This window comes from Dendrobates tinctorius, unplaced genomic scaffold (assembly GCF_039654945.1).
Source record: "Dendrobates tinctorius isolate UK_male_01 unplaced genomic scaffold, ASM3965494v1 ptg000170l, whole genome shotgun sequence".
In the NCBI taxonomy this organism is placed as follows: domain Eukaryota; kingdom Metazoa; phylum Chordata; class Amphibia; order Anura; family Dendrobatidae; genus Dendrobates; species Dendrobates tinctorius.
The window spans coordinates 2,313,652-2,338,504 of NW_027361837.1; the positions used below are offsets into that span (position 1 = coordinate 2,313,652).

At 45.8% G+C, this 24,853-nt stretch overlaps 1 protein-coding gene across 2 annotated transcripts in view; it reads left to right on the forward strand.

The window, feature by feature from the left end:
* LOC141053741 (dipeptidase 2-like) overlaps positions 1-24,853 on the forward strand; it is a 682,167-nt gene that overhangs the window by 270,838 nt on the left and 386,476 nt on the right. The window lies entirely within an intron of this gene.

Genomic DNA, 24,853 nt, shown 5'->3' on the forward strand with positions numbered 1-24,853 from the left:
TCCTACCCAGCCCAGCCAATATCATCAGGTAAGATTGGGGGATGAAGATGATGATGAAAATGAGGAGGTAGAGGACTTCTTTTTCAGTGGTACTGAGGGGACACCTCATACTACAGAGGGGAATCCCAACCCCAGTTTCATGTCTGTCCACCATGGGTGGGCTGGAGAGGAGGAGGTGGAGGAGGAGAGTCAGTGTGAGGAGAGGATGGGTATTGTTCCTCCTTCTGGGGTCACAGAAGATTTGCCTCTTTGCAGCTTGGCACACATGGCACACTTCATATCTGACTGTCTGTGCCAAGACACTCGCACAATCCACATTTTCAATAGCAACCTATACTGGTTGTCCACCTTTCTAGACCCACGGTACATGGACAAATTTCCTTCGCTACTGTTGCAGTCACCAATGGGTTTCACAATGGAAGCCTTTAAGAAGGCCGTTGTCGATCATTTGATGGCAACAGCACCTTCAGACACCACTGCTAGCAGAGGTACCAGCTCTGTGCAACAGCATGCATTAATGGGGAGAGACATGCCAAGCAGGTCCGTAAGAGGTGGTGGTAAAATATCCACAAACTGGGCCATCTTCAATAAACCGGCTCATCACCAAGGACTAGCTGGAACAGTAACAATGTCAAGGAGGGAGAAGTTGAACAAGATAGTCAACGACTATCTAAGTGACCATACCTGCGTCCTTCCTGAAGCTACTGTTCTGTTTAATTACTGGGTATCTAAGCTGCATAGTTGGCCAGACCTCTCCTTATATGCCTTGGAGGTGCTGACCTGCCATGCTGCTAGTTTGATGTCAGAGGGTTTTTCAGTGCCGCTGGGGCAATCATCACAGATACACGCATACAGGGAATGCAGACAGGCTGACTCTGATAAAATTTAACAAGGACTGGATTTCGCAACAGTATATAAGCCCTCCAGATGACAGTATCCCAACCTAAATTCACCCAAAACGTTATTTTTTATTAAATTGGTGATCAGTCACGTCCATCCCTTCCCATACAAGCCCCTTTTCTTCTTGTTACACATGTTTTCAGATCCTGCTTCTGCCACATGTACCTCATGGTCAATACGCTAAAAAGAATGTTACATTAATTAATATTTCCCATTGGAGGCACTTGTGATGAGCGTGAGACCCTTCTTCCTTCATCAACCATGGTATCATGCCCCTTGGGCTAATTTTTGGAGACACTATGGCTATGCCTGGACACTGGGCACTGCAACTACTATGCTAGTAGCCCTAGCTTCATCATAATTGTTTGGCCCTTCAGACCTGCCTTGCTTCCTTCTGTAACTATGATACAGCCCCTTGGGCTAATTTTTGGAGACACTATGGCTATGCCTGGACACTGGGCACTACAACTACTATGCTAGTAGTCCTAGCTTCATCATAATTGCTTGACCCTTCAGACCTGCCTTGCTTCCTTCTGCAACTATGATACAGTCCCTTGGGCTAATTTTTGGAGACACAATGGCTATGCCTGGACACTGGGCACTGCAACTTCTGTGCTAGTAGTCCTAGCTTCATCGTAATTGTTTGACCCTTCAGACCTGCCTTGCTTTCTTCATCAACCATGATACAGCCCCTAGGGCTAATGTTTTGAAGACACTATGTCTATGGCTACACATTAGGCAGTGGCAGTGTAACAACACGGACAGTAGTCCAAGCTTTATTATTGTGAATCCCTTGTGAAGATGATGATGGGTGGCTTCTTCTTGCGTTAACCATCACACAGCCCCTAGGACAGATCGCTCTCCTTACACCACTTACACACTTGGCTGTCAGAAGATTGTCTCCATCATCACTAGCTCTTACGACACTTCTTATATATCACTGGCACTGCGTAAGTGGCGTATGAGTCCCGCTCTTCCGGCAAAAAGCCACAGGACTTCAAATAGTGTTTGTACATTCTAGTGAAGCAGTGGTGTAAAACCACTCATGGAGCCCCTGACCAGGTGCCCCTATGTTATATACATTTGTTTACAGCATACATTTTTTAACATTTACACATTTTTTAGCCTTTTCCTCAGCCCCCAGACTGCTTTGTAGGGTCCAGCAGACAATTACTCGCATTTTCCATTGACTATCATTGAACTTGCTAATCGTACTGAATACCTGAGTATTACAGTATACTCTGTACGAGTATAGCAAGTCCGAATACTTCAGTACTCGCTCATCCCTACTACTCGGGGCTCTGCCGTGTACTCCTGTGTCCGTGGGAAAATTAAGCTCCATATATTATGCCCCATAAGCTGCCCCCATAAAATGCTCCATACATTATGCCCCCATATGCTGCTCCATAGATTATGCCCCCATATGCTGCCCCCATAAGATGCTCCATACATTACACCCCCATATGCTGCTCCATATATTATGCCCCCATATGCTGCCCCCATAAAATGCTCCATACATTATGCCCCCATATGCTGCTCCATAGATTATGCCCCCATATGCTGCCCCCATAAGATGCTCCATACATTACACCCCCATATGCTGCTCCATATATTATGCCCCCATATGCTGCTCCATAGATTATGCCACCATATGCTGCTCCATGGATTATGCCCCCATATGCTGCTCCCATATGCTGTTCCATGGATTATACCCCCATACGCTGCTCCATAGATTATGCCCCCGTATGTTGCTCCATAGATTATGCCCCCATAAGATGCTTTATATATCATGCCCCCATAAGATGCTCCATATATCATGCCCCCATATGCTGCCCCATAAGATGCTCCATACATTATGCCCCCATATGCTGCCCCATAAGATGCTCCATACATTATGCCCCCATATGCTGCCGCTGCTGCTGCAAATAAAAATACAAAAATGACATACTCACCTCTCCGTCGCTGGGTGTCAGGTGCCGGTGTCACTGCTGGCTCAGGACCCGGCACCTGAGACATTCACCTGTCCTGCATCCATCGCTGCTCACCGCCATCTGCCATGTCATCTGTCAGTGATGCTCAGGCAGCAGAGGGCACGGCGCGCACTAACCACGTCACTGCGCCCTTTGCTGTCTGAATGTCACTGACAGAGGACTCATCAGACAGCACCAAGCAGCGATGGAGGGGGACAGGGGAATATAGCCTATACTTAACCCTTCCTGGCGTGGTCTCTGCAGCTCCGTTCTCCAACTGTCTCCCTTCCTGCCTTCAGCAGTCACGTGGTACCGCTCATTAAACTCATGAATATGCGCATATTCATGAGTTTAATTAGCAGTACCATGTGACCGCTGAAGGAAGGAAGGGAGACCGTGGGACAAGCAGAGGGGCTGCAGAGACCGCACCAGGAGGGGTAAGTATGACCTGACACCCCCACTCCCCCTCCCTCTCCGACCCCCTGGTGTATATGACACGAATATTAGCCGAGAGGGGGACTTTCAGCCCAAAAAAATGGGCTGAAAATCTCGGCTTATATTCGAGTATATAAGGTATATGTATATGATATTACACCGACCGCAAATCTGGGCGTCCCCAGAAAGACGATGACACACAGACACTCACTCCAAACAGCCTTAAGAAAAGCCAGGGGGCACTGTAAGTAGCCCTGTAAGGGAGGGAGCAAAGTGACCATCCACTATAAGGATAGGGCGAGTACCACACAGACACTCAAAAGGCCTCATAAAGGCCAAAGGGCACTGTAAGTAGCCCTATGAGAGAGGGAGCAAAGAATCAGACCACTTTTAAAAAAGGGAGGCTGGACAGAAGAATGGTGCAATAGGCAAAGAATATACTGTATGTGCCAAAGTATACAGATAAAGAGAGTGATGTGATAATAAAATCACCCTAGAGAGCAGTCCAGCATGGAGCGTCAGGGGTCAGGTCATCAGGGAGGGAAGGTCCCAGGACAAGGCAGTGTGGGGAGCCCCACACGTATAGCTGCTAAGTGCAGCTTCGTCAGGGGAAGTCAGACAAATACCAGTCATTCAGTCTTTAAGTAGTGGTCAATCAAGAGAAAAGGAGGGCAAGGTGTGTAAAAACATGAGCGCCATGAGTAACATACCAGTTAGGATTAGCACATGCGTATAGGCAGCTTCAGGTGGTGGGCGGTGATGAGGAGAAGGAAGTGCTGTGGTTGAGTGATGTGTGAGCCATTCAGGAAGAAGGCAGTAGAAAAAATTTATTTTTCCAAACTGCGCATGTCAGAGCCCTGACATGTAACACTGATATGCACGTGCGCACTGCAGAACAACATTGGGTAGGCGCGATGAAAGCAGCATGAATCGAGGTCTGCAAACTATGAAGCAGACATGAAAGCGTCATAGTAAAAACCAGAAAATAGGAGCAGCGGTATGGTGCTCAGTGCGCTAGAGGGCAGATGCCCATGAATACCAAATTAGCGTGAAACGTGGAAAAAACATTTTTTAGTTGGAAATATGGGATAAAACATGAAAGCGCCACAATCAGGGCTAGCGCATAAGGGCAGCAGTATGACGCTCAGGGGACAAAGGTCCATAGATGCCCTAAATAAGGCATAAAGGGGACAAATATCAAGGCACCAGAGTCCTGGAGCCAAGAGAGACAGAGCAGACGAATATGAGATATATAAGCGCTTCTCCATGACAGCGCACAACAGACACAGTAGAAGTGCATGAACAGATTAATACAGACAGACATGTATAAAGTCAGCATAGCAAACGGTGACCCAGCAAACCCAAATTGGAGTAATATAGACAGTATGTATAAAATCGGGGAACCACAAATCAAGGTATATAATCTGATTTGTCCAAAGAACAAAAGCTCAGGACAATACAAAGAAAAATACTACCCGGAAATTTATATATATATATACAGTATATATATATATATATATATATATATATATATATATATACTGTATATATATAAATATATATATATATACCGCAGTAATTTTGGGCAAACAATGGTGCCCCTAATTGGGCCAATAGTGAAAAAAAAAAAAGGAGGAGGTATGGAATAAGGTTATTTTATTACTGAAAAACATAAGATGTCATGTCCTCACTAAATGAACGGGATTCATATAGCTTAACAAGCAGCTAAACCGCTATACCGGGGTCCAATACGGGAGACTGTAGTTGAATCTGTGGTTTATTGAACATAGGTATAGATGTGTGTGGTAAAACTACAGCAGAAAACAGATACTTAGGATCAGTATTGGGTTCATGGAAATATACATTATACATAACATACAATCTGAACTACTAGCTGAGCAGGGGTTGTAACTAAGCTGGCTAATATAAGGCAGAATATACAGAGAGAATGATTACATACCACCGATGCTAACACAAGGGGAAGCAGAGTGATGAGGTGCTTCCAATATGCAGACTTGAAAGAAATGGCCGACTGAAGAGAGAAAGGGGGCTGGGATAGACCATGATACCTTGCAAAGTTACCCAGAATACATTAGGAATTGCAGGGAAATAATACAGGAAATGCAATGCATAACATCATTCATTTATAACTTTTGGCCACTAGATGGAGCTGGAAACAATAAACATTAATTGTGTGGAAAAGACTGAGCATTATATACATACAGCAATCATTGTATGTTATCAGAACAGGCACTTAAGAGTCATTGATTATGTCGGAGACAGAACATAAGACATACAATATATAGAGATCCAGAGGCAGAAGCAATGGGGACAAACGAGTATCAACCAAGAAAATTCGTGAAAAGAAGTTCCTCGTTTAGTCCATTAGGTGATAAACTTCAAAGATTAAAGATCCAGCGAGATTCCGTCTGGAGCAGAATTTTGTTTAAGTTGCCTTCTCTAGCATTCAAAAAGATCTTCTGTAAACCAAAAAGTAAAATATTAGAAGTGGAACCACCATGCTCAGCCAGAAAATGTGAGGCCACCGGGGTTAAAGTTTTGACCTTCTTAAGATCTGCGGCCGCCAGACGGATTGTGGACAGTTGTTTTTGTGCCCTCTTTCTGAACTCGTGAGAGGTCTGGCCCATATAAACTTTTCGGCAGGGGCACATGAGGGCATAAATGATATTGGCCGATTTGCAATTGATGTATGATGTGAGGCGATGTGATGTAGAATCAAACAGATAAACAAAAAAGTCCTTAGTAGGGGGAACATAAGGGCAAACATTGCAGTCATTGCATGGAAAAGACCCCCTCAATCGTATCCCCCGGTTGAGTTTGGCAGAGGGGCGCACAAAGTGACTTCTTGTAAGTATTTCCCCTAGATTGGGGGCCCTTTTAGCTGTCATTTGGGGGTGTGAAGAAACTAGGGGAGAGGTCTGGGGGTCCATGGTAAGAATGTCCCAATGGGACACAAGAATCGCCCTCACCTTACGCCACTGTTCACTGTAGACCGTGATGAAGCGCACACTCTTGTCCTGAGGACGAGGACTGGGAGAGAGCAATGAATCCTCGTTTTGTTCCTTGGCCCACTGAAAAGCTAGAGAGAGATTTTTTAGGGTAGCCCCGTTCTCGGAATCTGGTGGTCAAAGCTCTAGATTGTACAGAGAAGTCCCCATCTAAAGTACAGTTCCGACGGATTCTCAGAAATTGGCCAATAGGTATGCCCCTCCGAGTATGGAGAGGATGGAAGCTGTCATACCTAAGCAAGCTGTTAGTAGCTGTGGATTTACGGAAAAGGTCAGTGACGAGGCAGTTCTCCTGGATGGAAACCTTCAAATCAAGAAAGGTAACTGAAACAGAAGAAAGAGAATGTATCAAAACAGTATTAAGATTATTTTGATTAACCTCATGAAGGAAGTCAAGGCACTCCTGTTCAGTACCCGTCCAGATGAAGAAGACATCATCAATAAATCAATGCCAATGCAGGACATGTCTCTTGAAGGAATCAGAACCATAAACGATAGTGTACTCCCACCAGCCTAGGAAGATATTGGCATAGGCTGGTGCACAGCGTGCACCCATCGCCATGCCTGATACCTGCCGAAAAAAAGACCGATCAAACAGAAAGTAATTATGGTGCAAAATGAAATGAAGAAGGTCAATCAAAAATGAATTGTGAAAAGAATCCGAGTTGGTCAATTTACTGAGAAAATAGCCCACTGCCTGTAAACCATCTTGATGACTGATGTTTGAATAGAGCGACTCAACGTCGCAAGTGCCCAAGAGAGTTTGTTGAGTACAAATAATGCTACGGCAGGAACGAACGAAGTGGTCTGAGTGTCTGATATAAGATGGTAGGTTGGTCGCAAGGGGCTGTAGAAAATAGTCCACATAAACATTCGCCCTTTCGCAGAGGCTCCTAATACTGGACACTATTGGACGTCCGGAGGGTGTGTTTAAGTTCTTGTGCACCTTGGGAAGCAGATAGAAGGTGGGAATGACTGGGAATTCGACCCCAAGATATTGTTTGGTGTTCTTATCAATAATGCCATAATCAAAGGTTCGATTAAGCAAAGAGTGAAATTTGGCAGCAAATGTTTCCGTGGGGTCAGAGGGCAATTTAGCATAGAACCTGCCTGGGAACCCACGCCCACTTTTAAAAACACATGGGAGCAGGGCCTGATACGGTGCGCTAATATCCTTATTTCCATGCTCCTTGAGCACAATAAGGAACTCCTTGCATCTACTAAGACACAGATAAAGGAATTGTAACTGAAACTTGCTACCTTTGACACCGCTCAGGTCTCTTTCTTTAAACAAACTCTTAAGGATACACTTGAAAAATTTGAGGCAGCGGTCAATGCCAAAAAATGCAAGAAGTTCCAGAGGAGCCGTTTTGATTTTGATAATCAGACAATTTTTAAGTGGAAGCATTTTGGCAATAAACGCCGATTTGACCACACAGCCCCTAGTCAAGCAGTATCCCCTGTAGGTCATCCCCCTCCAGGGGCTTCTAGTTCCAGTGATTTTTTTATCGTCAGGGGGGAAACGATCTAGACGTAGGACACGATGTGGGGGCAAATACAAGAGTTCTAAGAAAAAGAACCAACTTTTACAGAGGACCCAAGTCTCCCTTCCATCAACCCTACAGAACCCGTCACAGATGAACGCTTCCCCCACACCGATTTTTCAGAATCAGGATCCCTCATCATCCCCGGGGTCTCTTCAGGTAATTAACCTTAATGAATATTCTCTTTCCATCGCTGAAGTCTCAGTTCTTAAGACGGGCCTCACCTTTTCTCCCTCTAAAGCCTTGGATCAATTTATTCTAGTTAAGGATTTTTTTATTCTGTTGTAAACTAGTTCTTCAGGCCATACACTGTTGTGAATTCATTTTCTGGTCTACCAGTCGTGAGTTCTCCTTCCGGGCTCCCTCTGGTGGTAACAGGAGGTAGTGAGGTTGATTTAACTAATAGAGATCTGCCACCTGATGATGAGGATAACGATTGGATCTCTGGAATCTCAGACTGGATTTAAGACAGCCGACGCCCTATTCTGGTGCTGGTGATTCCTTCTGGCTTTTCAGGTCTTGGTTTTCAGCTCTGTTCCACTCATCTCAAGCTAAGTGTTTCTGCTAATGTTCACACTTGATTTTGTTGGTCTATTCAGTTTCTTGTGTGGTCAGCCAGCCCCGGCTGGGGCTGTGCTGAATTTCCACTCTTATTTATCTGTATTTGCCAATTTGCTTTTTGTCCCTTATTAGATTGGCCTCTTTTTTGCTCTGTCTCAGAATATTTCAGAGTGCTAATATAGTGGGAGAAGTCTAATGACTTCAGGGTTAATTTTGTTATCAGAAGTGTTGGACATTATATTTGTAGGGTTTTTTGGGTAGATTGCAGACAGTGTCTTTCCTTTCCTGTCCTTTCTAGTTAGTTTGGGCCCCATCGTTTGCTCAGCCTATTTTCCTGCCTGTGTTTGTGTTTTCATCTTGTTTCACCGTCAATACATGTGTGGGGGCTGTCTATTCCTTTGGGGTCTGCTCTGGGGCAGTTAGTTTTCCCCTTTTCTTGCTTTAGGCTTATTTAGTCCTCCGGCTGTGACGAGGCGTCTAGATTCATCGTAGGAACGCTCCACGGCTGCTGCTAGTTGTGTGGTTAGGATCGGGGTCTGCAATCTGCATAGTTACCAACCTCTCTGGTTTTCTGTGACTTAGCTTGTTTAGTTTTCCTCCTCGGTGACCCATTCATAACAGAATCACCAGCCGTACCGCAGATTCTAGGGTACACAAAAGCAGGAAAAAATTGTTTAAAAAAAAAAAAAAGTGTCAGAATTTTTTTTTTATGTATTTTTTCCTCTTTTTCTCTCAGGCCATAGGAGGATTTTTTTTTTCCTAATGGAGATTAAGTAATTGTCTGATCGTGTGGAGCAACTTGCTGCTGAAGTGCAGGGAATTGCCACCTACCTCATTCAGTCACATGCTGCTGAACCTAAGATCCCTACTGATGTGTTTTCTGGGGATCGGTCTAAATTTTTGAATTTTAAGAATAATTGTAAATTATTTCTTGCCTTGAAGCCTAACTCATTGGGGAGATCTGCGCAGCAGGTTAAAAATGTCATCTCCTTGCTGCGCGGCGATCCCCAGGATTGGGCTTTTTCTCTGACACCTGAAAATCCTATTCTGACCAATGTGGATGCATTTTTTCAAGCCTTGGGGTTTTTGTATGATGAACCTAATGCTGTTGATCAAGCTGAGAGAACCCTGTTGGCATTAAACCAGGGTCAGGATTCTGCAGAGTTATACTGTCAAAAATTCCAAAAGTGGGCGGTCCTTACTACATGGAACGATAGTGCTTTGGCAGCTCTCTTTCGGAAGGGTTTATCAGAGACCGTAAAAGATGTTATGGTGGGATTTCCTGTTCCCCCTGATCTGGATGATTCTATGTCATTAGCCATTCAAGTTGATCGGCATTTACGTGAACGTAAAACTACACGGGAGACGCTGCCACCTTTTGAACAAACGTCTGAACCTATGCAATGTGATGGGGTTTTGTCTAGGGCGCAACGTCAGGAGTTTAGAAAGGCGTATTAAGCTGTGTTTTTTCTGTGGAGGCGCCTCTCATACTATTTCTGTCTGCTCTAAACGAGAGAAACGTTTTGCACACACATTTGCTGTGGGCAGTGTACAACCTAAGTTCCTTTTGGCAATTACTCTGATCTGCTCCTTATCCACGTTTTCCATTAAGGCTTTTGTGGATTCAGGAACAGCTTTGGATCTAATGGATTTGGACTTTGCTAAATGCTGTGGTTTTTCCATGACGCCTCTGTGGACGCCTATTCCTTTGAGGGGTATTGATGCTACTCCTTTGGCGGAGAATAAACCTTAGTTTTGGACCCAGGTGATAATGCGAGTTGCCCCAGACCACCAAGAAAATTGTAAATTTTTGGTGCTGCATAATTTGCATGATACTATTGTTCTGGGTTTTCCCTGGTTGCAAACTCATAATCCAGTTTTGGATTGGAAATCTGGGTCTGTGGTGGGTTGGGGTTGTCAGTGTGTTCTTAGGGACGCTCCTGTTTTCTCCACCTATCCTCAGCCTCATGATTATATTCCTGATTATCTGGCCGATTTTTCTGATGTATTTAGTGAGAGTAAGTCTGCATCTTTGCCTCCTCATAGGAGTTATGATTGTGCAATTGAGTTGATGCCCGGGTGTAAATTTCCCAAGGGTCGACTTTTCAACTTATCAGTACCCGAACATGATCCTATGCGATCTTACATCAAGGAGTCGTTGGAGAAGAGTCATATTAGACCATCCTCATCACCTTTAGGTCCTGGTTCTTTTTTTGTGGCCAAGAAAGATGGTTCATTAAGACCGTGTATTGATTATTGTTCCCTTAACAAGATGATGGTTAAATATCAGTACCAGTTACCTCTGATGTCTGATTTATTCTCCAGAGTTAAGAGTGCCTGCTGGTTTACTAAGCTTGACCTCGGGGGGGTATAATCTTATTCACATCAAGCACGGGGATGAATGGAAGACGGCGTTTAATACTCCGGAGGGACATTTTGAGTACCTGGTGATGCCTTTTGGGCTCACTAATGCCCCTTCTGTCTTCCAGTCCTTTATGAATGATATTTTCCGAGACTTTGTGGATAAGTTTTTGATCATCTATCTGGATGATATTTTGATCTTTTCTAGTGATTGGGATTCTCATGTGGAACATGTCCGGACTGTGTTCAGGATTTTGAGGGAGAATTTCTTGTTTGTTTAGGGATCGAAATGCCTCTTTGATGTACAGAGGATTTCATTTTTGGGATTTATCTTGTCTCCGTCAACTTTTGAAATGGACCCGGCCAAGGTACAGGCCATTTATGATTGGGTTCAGCCTACTTCTTTGAAGGCTCTCCAGAAGTTTTTGGGTTTTGCTAATTTCTATCGTAAATTTATAGGTAATTGTTCTGGTATTGTCAAACCACTGACTGATCTGACCAAGAAAGGCGCTGATGGTGCTGAATTGGTCTCCTGAGGCTGTCTCAGCATTTCAGGAGCTTAAGCGGAGATTTACTTCAGCTCCAGTTTTACGGCAACCTGATGTCTCACTTCCATTTCAGGTGGAGGTAGATGCTTCTGAGATTGGTGCAGGAGCTGTTTTGTCCCAAAAAGACCCTGTGACTTCTAAGATGAATCCCTGTGCCTTCCTTTCTTGAAAGTTCTCACCATCTGAACGCAATTATGACATGGGGAATCGGGAATTGTTGGCCATGAAATGGGCATTTGAGGAGTGGAGACATTGGTTGGAGGGAGCTAGACATCAAGTTGTGGTCCTCACCGATCACAAGAATTTGATTTATCTGGAGTTGGCCAAAAGCTTGAATCCTGAACAGGCTAGATGGGCCTTGTTTTTCACGCGTTTTAATTTTGTGGTCTCTTTTCTTCCGGGCACTAAGAATGTTAAGGCATACACCTTTCTAGGAGTTTCTTTGCTGATTCTCTTAATGTGACCGAGCCTACTACCATCCTAGGTGAGGGGGTAGTTCTTTCTGCCATTTCACCCGATATGAGACGTGCCCTGGAGGAATTTCAGGAGGATAAACCTGAGCGTTGCCCTATGGGAAAATTGTATGTTCTTGACCAGTGGAAAAAGAGAGTGATGTCTGAAGTTCATTGCTCCGCATTGGCTGGTCATCCAGGTATTTTTGGTACCAGAGATTTGGTGAGTCGGTCCTTTTGGTGGCCTGCCTTATCTCGTGACGTCAGGAAATTTGTACAGTCCTGTGGGACTTGTTCTCGGTCTAAACCCTGTTCTCGTTCTAGTGGGTTGCTGATGCCCTTGCCGGTGCCCAAGAGGCCATGGACCCATATCTCAATGGATCTTATTTCTGATCTTCCTGTCTCTGAGAATGACTGTTATCTGGGTGATTTGTGATAGATTTTCGAAGATGGTCCATTTTGTACCACTCCCAAAGTTGCCATCTTCCGCTGAGTTGGTGCCCTTGTTTTCACAACAGGTGTTTTGGTTACATGGGATTCCTGAGAACATTGTGTCGGACAGAGGAGTCCAGTTTGTTTCCAGATTCTGGAAAGCCTTTTGTTCCAATCTGGGAATTCAGTTATCCTTCTCCGCGTTTCATCCCCAGACCAATGGGCAGACTGAGAGAACAAACCAGACCTTGGAGTCTTAATTAAGATGTTTTATATCTGCTGATCAGGATGATTGTGTCTCATTTTTGCCCTTGGCCGAATTCGCGCTGAATAATAGACCTAGTTCTGCCACTTTGATGTCACCCTTTTTCTGTAATTTTGGGTTTCATCCTCGATTCTCTTCAGGGCAAGTAGAATCTTCGTCCTGCCCAGGTGTGGACACTGTGGTTGTGCGAATGCAGCAGATATGGGACCAAGTGGTGGATAAGATGTCACTCTCTCAGGAAAAGGCCCAGCGTTTTTCCAACCGGCGTAGGACCATTGGTCCCCGGTTTAAAGTGGGTGATATGGTTTGGTTGTCGTCTAAGAATATTCCTATGAAGGTTGCATCTCAAAAATTTAAGCCAAGATTTATTGGACCTTATAAGATTTTGGAGATTCTTAATCCTGTTTCTTTTTGATTGGCTCTTCCAGTTACGTTCAAAATCCATAACGTATTTCACAAATCACTGTTGAAGAGGTTTGTTGAGCCAGTAGTTCCTTTGGCAGCACCTCCTGACCCTGTATTGGTTAAAGGCAATGTGGAATATGAGGTAGTGAAAATATTGGATTCTCGTTTGGTTAGACGGAGACTCCAGTATTTGGTCAAATGGAAGGGTTATGGCCAGGAGGATAATTCTTGGGTCTCTGTCTCTGATATTCATGCCAATAGATTGGTTTGTGCGTTTCACCGGGCCCATCCTGATCGGCCTGGTGGCGTGGATGAGGGTTCGGTGACCCCTCCTCAAGGGGGGGTACTGTTGTGAACTCATTTTCTGGTCTACCAGTTGTGAGTTCTCCTTCCGGGCTCCCTCTTGTGGTAACAGGAGGTAGTGAGGTTGATTTAATTAGTAATAATAATAATAATAAATGTTATTTTTATAGCACCGACATATTCCGCAGCACTTTACATTTCAGAGGGGATTTGTACAGACAATAGACATTACAGCATAACAATAATCACATACAGTAGATTATAACAAATACCAAGAGGAAAGAGGGCCCTGCTCGCAAGCTTACAGTCTATGAGGAAAGAGGTAGACATGAAAGGTGAGTGGTAACAGTTGCCCTGATTGTATGGACCAGCCATAATGTTAAGTGTGTAACAGTACAAACACAGAGGGCTAATGGATGCATAAAGCATGTGGGAACATGATGCGGGAAATCTGGTTATGGTAAAACTTTTGGCTGTGCCACACAGGGATAGATTAGGTTAATGTGTTGAGGCGATAGGCCAGTCTGAATAAATGCGTTTTCAGGGCACGCTTAAAATTGTGGGGATTGGGGACTGATCGTATTGACCTGGGAAGTGCATTCAAAAGGATTGGCGCGGTACGTGTAAAGTCTTGGAGACGGGAGTGGGAGGTTCTGACTATTGAGGATGCTAACCTCAGGTCATCAGCAGAACGGAGGGCGCGGGTAGGGTGGTATACTGAAACAAGGGAGGAGATGTAAGGTGGTGCTGAGCTATGGAGGGCTTTGTGGGTGAGGGTAATAAGTTTATACTGAATTCTGGAGTGGATGGGTAGCCAGTGTAATGACTGGCACAAGGTAGAGGCATCAGTGTAACGATTGGTGAGGAATATGATTAGTAGAGATCTGTCACCTGATGATGAGGATAACGATTGGATCTCTGGAATCTCAGACTGAATTTAAGACAGCCGACGCCCTATTTTGGTGCTGGTGATTCCTTCTGGCTTTTCAGGTCTTGGTTTTCAGCTCTGTTCCACTCATCTCAGGCTAAGTGTTTCTGCTAATGTTCACACTTGATTTTGTTGGTCTATTCAGTTTCTTGTGTGGTCAGCCAGCCCCGGCTGGGGCTGTGCTGAATTTCCACTCTTATTTATCTGTATTTGCCAATTTGCTTTTTGTCCCTTATTAGATTGGCCTCTTTTTTGCTCTGTCTCAGAATATTTCAGAGTGCTGATATAGTGGGAGAAGTCTAGTGACTTCAGGGTTAATTTTGTTATCAAAAGTGTTGGACATTATTTTTGTAGGGTTTTTTGGGTAGATTGCAGACAGTGTCTTTCCTTTCCTGTCCTTTCTAGTTAGTTTGGGCCCCATCGTTTGCTCAGCCTATTTTCCTGCCTGTGTTTGTGTTTTCATCTTGTTTCACCGTCAATACATGCGTGAAGGCTGTCTATTCCTTTGGGGTCTGCTCTGGCACAGTTAGTTTTCCCCTTTTCTTGCTTTAGGCTTATTTAGTCCTCCGGCTGTGACGAGGCGTCTAGATTCATCATAGGAACGCTCCACGGCTGCTGCTAGTTGTGTGGTTAGGATCAGGGGTCTGCAATCTGCATAGTTACCAACCTCTCTGGTTTTCTGTGACTTAGCTTGTTTAGTTTTCCTCCTCGGTGACCCATTCATAACAATACACTATAGGCCTGAGATGGCGAACGCTGTGGGAAATGAGGAGAGTCAGGTGTTATGAATGGGTCACCGAGGAGGATAAAGTAAAACAAGCTAAGTCACAGAAAACCAGAAGGGTTGGTAACTATGCAGATTGCAGATCCCTGATCCTACCACACAACTAGCAGCAGCCGTGGAGCATACCTACGATGATCCTAGACGCCTCGTCACGGCTGGAGGACTAAATAAGCCTAAAGGAAGAAAAGGGGAAAACTAACTGCCCAGAGCAGACCCCAAAGGAAAGACAGCCCCCACACATGTATTGATGGTGAAACAAGATGAAAGCACAAACACAGGCAGGAAAATAGCCTGAGCAAACGATGGGGCCCAAACTAACTTGTAAGGAAAGGAAAGGAAAGGAAAGACACTGTCTGCAACCTGCAAAAAACCCTACAAAAATAATGTCCAACACTTCTGATCGCAAAATTAACCCTGAAGTAACTAGACTTCTCCCACTATATCAGCACTCTGAAATATTCTGAGACAGAGCAAAAAGAGGCCAAACTAGTAAGGGACAAAAAGCAAATTGGCAAATACAGATAAATAAGAGTGGAAATTCAGCACAGCCCCCAGCCGGGGCTGGCTGACCACACAAGAAACTGAATAGACCAACAAAATCAAGTGTGAGCATTAGCAGAAAAATTTAGCTTTAGATGACTGCAACAGAGCTGAAAACCAAGAGCTGACAAGCCAGAAGGAATCACCAGCAACAGAATAGGGCGTCAGCTGTCTTAAATCCAATCTGAGACTCCTGAGGTCCAATCGTCATCCTCATTCTCAGGTGGCAGATCTCCACCGATCAAATCAGCCTCACTACCTCCTGTTACCACCAGAGGGAGTCTGGAAGGAGAACTCACAACTGGTGAACCAGAGAATGAATTCACAACAGTCAGGCCCTCCAGGACCTTCTTGACCTTCTACGAGAAAACAAGGGTGGTGTTGTGAATTCACTTTCTGGCCTACCTCTGGTTACTAGTGAAGGTAGTGGAGCTGGTTATATTGACAGAGAGGTCACAAGTTCTCTTTCAAGGCTCCCTCTGGTGGTTACAGGAGGTAATGAAGCTGATCTAATTAACAGAGGCCTGCCACCTGATAATGAAGAAAACGATTGGACATCTGGAGTTTCTGATTGGATTTAAGACAGCCGATTCCCTCTATCCCTGCTGGTGATTTTTCCTGCCTCCTGAGGTCTTAGTTTCCAGTTCAGTCCATGCATGTTCAAGCTAAGTGTTCTTTGCTATTGTTCACTTTTGATTTGGTTTTGTCTATTCAGTTTTGTGTGGTCAGCCAGCCCCGGCTGGGGCTGTGCTGAATTTCCATCCTTATGTTACTGCTTGTGCCAGTTTGTTTTTGTTCCTTATTAGATTGGCCTCTTTTTGCTCTGCTTTCAGAATATGCCAGAGTGCTGATATAGTGGTGAAGTCTAGTGACTTCAGTATTTTTCTATTAGACGTGTTGGACATTTTTTGCAGGGTTTTTTGCATGATTACAGACAGTGTCTTTCCTTTCCTGTCTTGTCTAGGTAGTGTGGGCCCCATCCTTTGCTCAGCCTATTTTCCTACCTGCGTTTGTGTTTTCATCTTGTCTCACCGACAATATAATTTTGGGGGCTATCTATTCCTTTGGGGTCTGCTCTCGGGCAGTTTAGATTTCCCCTTTCTTGCTTTAGGCCTGTTTAGTTCTCCGGCTGTGTCGAGGCATCTAGAATCATCGTAGGTACGCTCCACGGCTACTACTAGTTGTGTGGAGAGGATCAGGGGTCTGCAATCCGCTTAGTTACCAACCTCTCTGGTTTTCTGTGGCTTAGCTTGTTCTTGCTTTCCTCCTCGGTGACCCAGTCATAACAGGGTGGACCAGGTAGAAGCGTTTTTCCCTACAAAAATAAATCTTTGTTCTCTCCTTCTTTCTCCTTAGTTCCTGCTGTAAAGATTTTTTTTGAGCTTGCTAAGAGAGACAAACTCCTGTGGTTCCAAGTAACCTTACGCCCGAGGAAAAAAGGCCACTGTTGTCCCTTAAGAACAATGGGAATTTTTTAATTAAGGAAGCAGATAAAGGTGGGAATGTGGTTTTGTGGCCAGTCCATCGTTATATGGCCTAGACACATAGAAAATTGAACAACATAAAGTTCTATGCTAAATTGCCCTCTGACCCCACGGAAACATTTGCTGCCAAATTTCACTCTTTGCTTAATCGAGCCTTTGATTATGGCATTATTGATAAGTACACCAAACGATATCTTGGAGTCAAATTCCCAGTCATTCCCACCTTCTATCTGCTTCCCAAGGTACACAAGAACTTAACCACACCCCCTCGACGTCTAATAGTGTCCAGCATTGGGAGCCTCTGCGAAAGGGCGAATGTTTATGTGGACTATTTTCTACTGCCCCTTGCGACCAACCTACCATCTTATATCAGAGACTTGGCCCACTTCATTCGTTCCTGCCGTAACATTATTTGTACTCAACAAACTCTCTTAGTCACTTGCGACGTTGAGTCGCTCTATTCAAACATCAGTCATCAAGATGGTTTACGGACAGTGGGCTATTTTCTCAGTAAATTGACCAACTCAGATTCTTTTCACAATTAATTTTTGATTGACCATCTTCATTTCATTTTGCACCATAATTACTTTCTGTTTGATCGGTCTTTTTTTCAGCAGGTATCAGGCATGGCGATGGGTGCATGCTGTGCACCAGCTTATGCCAATATCCTCCTAAGCTGGTAGGAGGACACCATCCTCAATGGTTCTGATTCCCTCGAGAGACATGTCCAGCATTGGCATCGATTTATTGATGATGTCTTTTTCATCTGGACGGGTACTGAACAGGAGTGCCTTGACTTCCTTCATGAGCTTAATCAATATTGTTTTGACTAGAGTTGAGCGACTTTTGGTTTTTTAGGGTCGCGTTTCTTTTCGTGAAACCCGACTTTTCCAAAAGGCGGGTCGAGCAAGATCGTCCGATTATAGGGAAAAGTCGGGGTCGTCCTGAAACACGAAACCCAATGTAAGTCAATGGGGAATAAAAGTCGGCAGTGAGAGGAGGACAGGAAACACACCTACAGTGCCCATTTGAATGCCAAAAGCATCAATTCTTCTTTCTTAAGCTTGTCAACCTTAATTAACTTCATAATACAAGTTACGCACTGAAAAATGGGGGTTATTTGGCTACAAACTGTGGGGGGGGAGGGCTGGCTCCAGGTTTTCATGTGCCCTGGGCGAAAGAGCGCCCCTTTAACACATACCACAACTCATCATGCTCCGATACGGCAGAGAAATAGCGGTATAGTACAATGAAAAATACCTCACTTTTTACATCTCATGACGAGGCCCATCTATTTCTCCATACAGAATCATTGGTCCCATATAATGTTTGAAACAGTATATGATGAGCTCCACATAATGCTACAGTATATGTTGGTCCCCATGGATGAAGCTCCACTGTCTTATGGGCCCAAATAATGCTCCAAACATAATGGGCCCCATTTCTAATGCTCTAGTGTATAATGGGCCCTGTAAATGCTGCTCCAGTGTCTGATGTCCACCTTTGGAATGTTCCAGTGTATGGTGGGCCCCATCTATCATTCTCCAGAGTATAGTGCTCCCCAAAAATTGCTGTCCCAACATTGAAAACAATCAAATAAGTCTCCTCGCTAGGGAATCCCTGTACTTGTCTGGACAGGTGCTGTAGCTTGCTTAACAGCTCGCCAGCCGTTCTCACGCCCAGTATGGATTACACGTGATTGCACAAAGGTGAGAAAGGGTACCGTATCCCCAGATAACATGTATGGATAGCGTACACATTCAAAATATATGTCTCAGGAGGCAGGCTCAGACGGTGTTAGGCCCAGTATGGATTGCACGTGATTGCACAAAGGTTAGAAAGGGTACCGTATCCCCGGATAACATGTATGGATAGCGTACACATTCAAAATATATGTCTATACAGCATGAGGCAGGCTCAGACGGTGTTAGGCCCAGTATGGATTGCACGTGATTGCACAAAGGTTAGAAAGGGTACCGTATCCCCGGATAACATGTATGGATAGCGTACACATTCAAAATATATGTCTATACAGCATGAGGCAGGCTCAGACGGTGTTAGGCCCAGTATGGATTGCACGTGATTGCACAAAGGTTAGAAAGGGTACCGTATCCCTGGATAACATGTATGGATAGCGTACACATTCAAAATATATGTCTCAGGAGGCAGGCTCAGACGGTGTTAGGCCCAGTATGGATCGCACGTGATTGCACAAAGGTTAGAAAGGGTACCGTATCCCTGGATAACAAGTATGGATAGCGTACACATTCAAAATATATGTCTCAGGAGGCAGGCTCAGACGGTGTTGGGCCCAGTATGGATTGCACGTGATTGCACAAAGGTTAGAAAGGGTACCGTATCCCTGGATAACATGTATGGATAGCGTACACATTCAAAATATATGTCTATACAGCATGAGGCAGGCTCAGACGGTGTTAGGCCCAGTATGGATTGCACGTGATTGCACAAAGGTTAGAAAGGGTACCGTATCCCTGGATAACATGTATGGATAGCGTACACATTCAAAATATATGTCTCAGGAGGCAGGCTCAGACGGTGTCAGGCACAGTATGGATTTGACGGCCCAGATTACACAGCGGAGGTGCAGGGAGAGGTAAAGATTGCAAATGCTGGGGCCCTGCCCAAGCAAGGGGGGCCCACTCGTGGGCGTCGGTACTGGCACTGGGCCCCTCATAGTACAGCGGTGTGTCTGACGGCGGGTGTGCACCACCACCGTCAGAGACACTTGATTGCACTATGAGGGACCCTGTGCCAGTGCCCGCGCCCAAGAGTCGGCCTACCCACCTGTCCAGGGCAACGGCACTCGCACGGTGTCGTGCGGTAGGTGTTGACCCCGGCCATGGGGGGGAGGCAGCACAGTTAGGGAGTTTTAGAAAGTGGCATATGTTGATGTTGGACATTCAGCTGATGCAAAAGGCGAAATAGGTGAAGTACCAGGAAGAGGTGGACCAAAGCAAGCCATTTTTCTGTCACCCTATGTGTCATCAGGGGAAGGTGGGACAAAATCCTTGGAAACCCATGCGTGGTTCATTTTAATGAAGGTTAGATCATCCACATTTTGGGTTGACAGACGGGTCCTTTTTTCTGTCAGGATTGATCCAGCTGCACTGAAGACTCTTTCCGATAGCACACTTGCAGCTGGGCAAGCGGGCTCCTGTAAGGCATATTGGGCCAATTCAGGCCAGGTGTCCAGTTTAGCGGCCCAATAGTCAAAGGGAATGACCTGTGTGGGAGAACATCGATATGGGAGGAAAAGTAGTTTGTTACCATAGTTGACAATTGCTGTCTCCTGTCACTTTCCATCGATGCAGTATTACCAGTTGTGTGAGCGGTATTTGAAAAATCAGTCCACAACATTGTCATGAAACCCCTGTCTCCAATGCCACTTCTGCTGTGTGCACCACGAACACCTCTGCCAAGCTGCCCCCGGCCCGTACGGCTCGTGTGAGAACCATCACCGCTGCTGTGTGCTGGGAATGCCTCAAGCAACCGATTTACCAGAGTTGCTTGTTTATTAGCCAATATTAGGTCAAGGTTCTCCTGTGGCATGATGTTTTGTAATTTGCCTTTATAGCGTGGATCCAGGATGCTGGCCAACCAGTAGTCGTCATCGTTCATCATTTTGGCAATGCGGGGGTCCCTTTTTAGGATCTGCAAGGCATAATAAGGGCGGCACGGTGGCTCAGTGGTTAGCGCTGCAGCCTTGCAGCGCTGGGGTCCTGGGTTCGAATCCCACCAAGGACAACATCTGCAAGGAGTTTGTATGTTCTCCCCGTGTTTGCGTGGGTTTCCTCCGGGCACTCCGGTTTCCTCCCACATTCTAAAGACATACTGATAGGGAATTTAGATTGTGAGCCCCATCGGGGACAGTGGTGATGATGCGTGCAAAAATGTAAAGCGCTGCGGAATATGTTAGCGCTATATAAAAATAAAGATTATTATTATTATTATAATCTGACATGTGGGCCAATTTTCCTGGTGTCAATGATGCACTGCGAGTGCTGGGTGGAGGAGCACTTTCTGGCAAATCCACATCCCTCCAGTCACGCACAAACCCTGTACCAGACCTTGCCACGCCAACATTTTCACTTGCCCCACGAGATGCATCCTCCTCCCCTAAGTAATCATCCCCATCATCCTCCTCCTCCTCCTCTTCTTCCTCCACCTCGTCCAGGAGAGGTCCCTGAGCAGACAATGGCTGAATGTCATCAAGGATTCCCTCCTCCTCTTCCTCCTCATCAACATTGGCTGCAGACGCCTGCTCCTTAAGGTGCGTCAAAGTTTGCATGAGCAGACGCATAAGTGGGATGCTCATGCTTAGGATGGCGTCGTCTGCGCTTACCAGCCGTGTGCATTCCTCAAAACACTGAAGGACTTTACAAAGGTCTTTCAGCTTCGACCACTGCACACCTGTCAACTCCATGTCTGCTCTCAAAGTGCCTGGCCGTGTATCCTCCCACAAATGCATTATGGCCTGCCTCTGCTCGCACAGCCGCTCCACCATGTGCAGGGTGGAGTTCCACCTTGTTGCAATGTCGATAATGAGGTGGTGGTTGGGAAGGTGGAGCAATCGCTGCAGCTTCTGCATACGAACGGAGTGTACAGGCGACCGGCGGATGTGTGCGCACAGTCTTCGCACCTTCTGGAGCAGGGCTGTTAACTCCGGATAATTTTTGAGGAAGCACTGCACCACCAGGTTCAAGGTGTGAGACAAGCAAGGTATGTGGCTGAGTTTTGAAAGGGCTATGGCTGCCACAAAATTACGGCCGTTATCACTAACTACCTTGCCTGCCTCAAGATGTACACTGCCCAGCCATGACTCAGTTTGTCGCTTCAAGTACTCGGCCAGCACCTCGGCGGTGTGTCTGTCGCCCAAACACATCATCTGCAACACAGCCTGCTGACGCTTTCCACTAGCTGCTCGATAGGGGGACACATCGTGTGCAACAGTGGCAGCTGCAGCTGGAGTGCTCGTACGACTGCGCTCTGTGGACGAGCTTTCGCTTCTGGAGGAGGTGGAGGAGGAGGAGGGTCTAACGCCTACAGCCAACTGTTTCCTATACCGTGGGCTAGGCAGCACTGTCCCACCACCGCTGTCCCCTGTGGACCCTGCATCCACCACATTAACCCAGTGCGCAGTGATGGACACGTAACGGCCCTGGCCATGCCGACTGGACCATGCATCAGTTGTGAGGTGCACCTTTCCGCTCACTGACTGCTTGAGTGCATGGACAATGCGGTCTTTCACATGATGGTGGAGGGCTGGGATGGCTTTGCGAGAGAAGAAGTGGCGACTGGGTAGGTCATAGCGTGGTACTGCATAGGCCATGAGTTTGCAGAAAGCTGTGCTTTCCACCAACCGAAAGGGCATCATCTCAAACGAGATTAGTTTGGCAATGTGGGCGTTCAAACCCAGTGTACGCGGATGAGAGACTGAATACTTTCTTGACCTACTCATAGTGTCTGGGAGGGTGAGCTGGACTTGAGAGCTGCATATGGTGGAAGTAGCGGTGGACAGGGCGGACTGAGAGAGGGTTGATGATGGTGATGGAGTTGGTGTTCTTTCTGATGGCCTAGATTCAGTATTTCGTTGATATAACAGTGGGATTCCCTGACTGCTGTGGCCTTGCAACGACACCTCAACATTTGCTGCTGTGCTAACCGGTGGGCTTACAGTGGGGGAAACAATGTAGTGTTGCTGACTACCTTCGTTGTGATCAGTTGCACATGTGGCACTTGAGGTTTGGTGTTGTGTCCACGCTTGCAAGTGCATGCTGGTTAAATGTCTAAGCATGCAACTGGTATTCAAATTTTTCAGATTTTTCCCTCGGCTAAAGGTCTTTGTGCACCTCTTACAGATAACCTTGGCCTGATCATGAGGATTTTGTTCAAAAAAGTGCCACACTGCACTCTTCCTACTTTGGCAGACATTTTGCGGCCTAGCAGCTGTGATCTTTTGACCCTCTGGACAAGCTGTCCAGCAACTCTTTTGATGTTTGGAACCTGTCTTTGGAGTGCTCCGGGCCTGCCAGATAACAGCTGTTGCGATGTCGATGTCTGCTGTGGATGCTCCTCATCTGAGCTATTGGAAGCAGCACCCTCTTCCCCCAATGGATGCCAATCTGGGTCAACAACTGGGTCATCCATCACCTCCTCTTCTATGTCATGTGCACCTTCCTCTGTGTCACCGTGTATGGTGGTATAGTGTGCGGGAAGGGGCACCTGAGTCTCATCAGGGTCAGAATCTGGCTCTGTACACTGCGAGGACAATGTAGTGCTCTGAGTGAATGTACCAGCAGAATCATCCATCAGCGGCTGTGCATCAGTGCACTCCATGTCAGATTCATCTTGGCCTGGGTAATTCACCATTTCACTTGATAATCCAGGCATGGTATGTGAAAACAGCTCCATGGAGTAATCAGTAGTATGGCCTGCGTCATCCTTCAATCTTGGTTGGGGTGAAGGACACAAGGAAAGGTGTGGTTCATGAACATGAGCCTCCAATGACGACTCAGTGCTTTTACTTTTTACAACTGAAGAAGAGGAGGCGATAGAGCTGGAGGCTGAGTCAGCAATGTAAGACAAAACTTTTTCCTGATGCTCTGCCTTTAAAAGCGGTTTGCCAACTCCTAGAAAACTAAGCGTTCGAGGCCTTATATAGCCAGACGATGACGCAGGCTCAACACCTCCTGCATTCGGTCCTATTTTGCTCTTGCCACTACCATCAGATCCACCACCAACACCATCATTACCAGCTGCCAACCCCCGCCCAATTCCACGGCCTCTTCCACCAGCCTTCCTCATTTTTGGTAGAAATGTAGACAAAATCCAACAAACTATATAGTATGTAAAACAAGGTGTCTATAGGACAGGGGAGATTTTGAATTTCTACACACACTTTTGGACACTGGACACTTTTGGATTGTGTGAGGCCCACTGATATCTGAGCGCTATGTGACAGGCTCGATGGCACAGCTGTGACCTAAGTGACTAGAGGATAAGTGAGAGTTTGAATCTCTGCATACACTTTTGGACACTGGATACTTTTGGATTGTGTGAGGCCCAATGAATATCTGAGCGCTATGTGACAAGCTCGATGGCACAGCTGTGACCTAAGTGACTAGAGGATAAGTGAGAGTTTGAATCTCTGCACACACTTTTGGACACTGGACACTTTTGGATTGTGTGAGGCCCAATGAATATCTGAGCGCTATGTGACAAGCTCGATGGCACAGCTGTGACCTAAGTGACTAGAGAATAAGTGAGATTTTGAATCTCTGCACACACTTTTGGGCACTGGACACTTTTGGATTGTGTGAGGCCCAATGAATATCTGAGCGCTATGTGACAGGCTCGATGGCACAGCTGTGACCTAAGTGACTAGAGAATAAGTGAGATTTTGAATCTCTGCACACACTTTTGGACACTGGACACTTTTGGATTGTGTGAGGCCCAATGAATATCTGAGCGCTATGTGACAAGCTCGATGGCACAGCTGTGACCTAAGTGACTAGAGGATAAGTGAGAGTTTGAATCTCTGCACACACTTTTGGACACTGGACACTTTTGGATTGTGTGAGGCCCAATGAATATCTGAGCGCTATGTGACAAGCTCGATGGCACAGCTGTGACCTAAGTGACTAGAGAATAAGTGAGATTTTGAATCTCTGCACACACTTTTGGACACTGGACACTTTTGGATTGTGTGAGGCCCAATGAATATCTGAGCGCTATGTGACAGGCTCGATGGCACAGCTGTGACCTAAGTGACTAGAGAATAAGTGAGATTTTGAATCTCTGCACACACTTTTGGACACTGGACACTTTTGGATTGTGTGAGGCCCAATGAATATCTGAGCGCTATGTGACAAGCTCGATGGCACAGCTGTGA